General features: G+C 50.7%; 1 pseudogene; it reads right to left on the reverse strand.

The window, feature by feature from the left end:
* Positions 1-1,560: 1,560 nt before the first annotated feature.
* LOC148142831 (uncharacterized) lies at positions 1,561-2,457 on the reverse strand (annotated as a pseudogene).
* Positions 2,458-2,881: the final 424 nt, after the last annotated feature.

Consider the following 2,881-nt stretch of genomic DNA (forward strand, 5'->3'; position numbering starts at 1 on the left):
TGCTGGAAAAGCACAGCAGGTCAGGCAGCACCCGAGAAGCAGGAGAATCGATGTTTCAGGTATAAGGACATCCAGATGAATATCTCACTAAATCATGCTGAATAAAATCTGATCTCATTCGTCAACTCTGATGTGGAGGTGCTGGGGGTGGACAGGTCAGAAGTCACACAACACCAGTGAGAATCCTAATAGATTGATTTGAACTCATGAGCTTTCGAAGCACTGTTCCTTCATCAGGTGAAGTGATAAAGGAGCAGCACTGATGAAGGAGCAATGCTCCAAAAGCTTGGGATTTCAAATAAACCTGTTGGACTGTAACCTGGTGTTGTGTGACTTCTGACTTCAACTTCTTCAACTGAACATTCATGTTGAACTTGATGGGATACTTTATCCAACTCGGTATAGTTAAATCATATCGCTTGGAGGGGTTCATTTGAAACCTTCCAGGAGGTGAATTCAACAAGATTGAATCATTCAAAGTTACTCAATTCTAACCTTACATCAGGACCGGGAGTCATAGAGAGGTACAGCGCGGAAACAGATCCTTCAGTCCAACTCGTCCATGCTGACCAGATATTCTAAATTAATCTAGTCCCATTTCCAGCACTTGGCCCAAATCCCTCTAACCCTTTCTATTCATGTCCCCAACCAAATGTCTTTTAAGTTCTGTAATTCTACCAGCCTCCTCCACTTCCTCTGGCAGCTTGTTCCATACACGCACCACACTCTGCATGAAAAGTTTTCCTTTTAGGTCCCTTTTAAATCTTTCCCCTCTCACTCGAAACCTATGCCCTCTAATTCTAACAACATCCTGATAAATCATTTCTGATGGAAATGTCAACGTTTCGGGTAGAACCCTTCTTCAGTCCTGAGGGATAATACCTGAAATGCTGACTTCTCCACCTCCTGGTGCTGCCTGCCTTGTTGTGCCCAGCCTCCTGTTTGTCTATTTTAGATTCCAGCATCTGCAGTTTTTTATTTTGTCTCTAACAAATGGTGGAGCAGATTCGATGGGTCAAAATATCCTAACTTCTGCTCCAATGGTCTTGTGGTCGTAGGTTTGTGCGGGTCTTGGGCTCAATGAGCAGCAGCGCCCACTGGAAGCAACGTTCATAGAAACATAGAGCCACTACAGTGTGGAAACGGGCCCTTCTGCTCAACAAGTTCAGAGCGACCCTTTGAAGAGTAACTCACCCAGACACATTCTCCTGCCCTATCACTCTGCACTTACCCTTACCTAATGCACCACACCTACACATTCATGAACACTATGGGACTATTTAGCTTGGCCAATTCGCCCAAACATGCGCACGTTTGGACTTTGGGAAGACACTGGAACACGGAGAGGAAACCCATTCAGACACAGGGGGGAATTACATGCAAACGCCACACAGACAGTCACCCGGAGGATGGAATTAAATCTGGGTCCCTGGCGCTATGAGGCAGCAGTGCTAACCACTGAGCCACCACCACCCTTCCCCCCCCCCCCACTCCCCCAGTAGAAAACAAAAAAGCCTAAAACCTCTCCCACTACCCCCACTGTCAGAAAGGGCAGGAGGTTCAGTCCTGGGGGTGACCCTCAGCAGCGTTACCGGCAGAATCTGATTGTTGGGAGCATTGGTGCCTCCGCTGGTGCTTGTTCAAGCTGCAGGACATTGTGAACCTCTGCCCGCACTCGGGGCAGGCAAACGGCCTCTCCCCAGTGTGGACCCGCTGGTGCGTCAGTAGAGTGGAGGAGACAGCAAAGCCCTTCTCGCACTCGAGGCAGGTGAACGGACTTTCCCCAGTGTGGACCCACCGGTGTGTCAGCAGGTGGAAGGCCTGGGTAAAGCCCTTCCCACACACAGAGCAGCTGAAGGGCCTTTCCCCAGTGTGGACCCGCTGGTGCTTCAGCAGGTTGGAAGAGCGTGTAAAGCACTTCCCGCAGACAGAGCAGGTGAATGGCCTCTCGCCGGTGTGGACCCGCTGGTGAGCCAGCAGGTCAGAGGAATCGCTGAAGGCCTTCCCACATTTGGGGCAGGGGAAGGGCTTCTCACCGGTGTGAACCCGCCGGTGAATCACGAGGTGGGAGGAGCGAGTGAACACCTTCCCACAATCGGGGCAGCGGAAGGGACTCTCCCCTGTCTGCACCCGCTAGTGCCTCTTAAGGGCAGAGGAATCGTTGAATGCCTTCCCACACTTGAGGCAGCTGAAGGGCCACTCCCCTGTGTGAACCCGCAAGTGCCTTAGCCGGGCGGAGGAATCGCTGAAGCTCTTCCTGCACTCAGGGCAGCTGAAGGGCCTCTCCCCTGTGTGCACCCGCCGGTGCCTCAGCAGGACAGAGGAATCACTGAAGGCTTTCCCACACTCAGGACAGGAGAATGGCTTCTCCCTGGTGTGACTGTGCCGATGTGTCTCCAGGGCAGACGGGACACGGAAGCCTTTCCCGCAGTCGCCACACTTCCATGGTTTCTCCATGGCCGAAGCTACAGTTGCACACAAACGCGTGTATGTCCCCTCCCTGCCTTGAATTCCTCTTTCCAGGCCAGATAATTGTTTCAGGCTCCACACTCAGTGCGTTGCTGCAACAGTCGGGTCTCTCTTCCAGTCCCACTGATGCTGAAAACTTACTGAAACAGGAACCAATTGGATCACAGTTGAAAATTGTTACAGTCCTGATGGATTGAGTGACTCACAAATGCTGGAGAATCAGAGTCAAAAACTGCGGGTCAGGCAGCATCCGAGGAGCAGGAGAGTCAATGGTTCAGGCATAAGCCTTTCATCTGTTGATTTTGAAACTTCATCTTCAAATCAAATACTCTGAAAAGAGATTACAAAAGTCATCACTGTCAGTCCAGGGTAGAAATTCAGAACAAGCAATTCTACTTTCAGCAGAACATTC

This window comes from Chiloscyllium plagiosum, unplaced genomic scaffold (genome assembly GCF_037043375.1).
Source record: "Chiloscyllium plagiosum isolate Xiang-an unplaced genomic scaffold, Cpla_swu_hap1 HiC_scaffold_27, whole genome shotgun sequence".
NCBI classification, from domain to species: Eukaryota; Metazoa; Chordata; class Chondrichthyes; order Orectolobiformes; family Hemiscylliidae; genus Chiloscyllium; species Chiloscyllium plagiosum.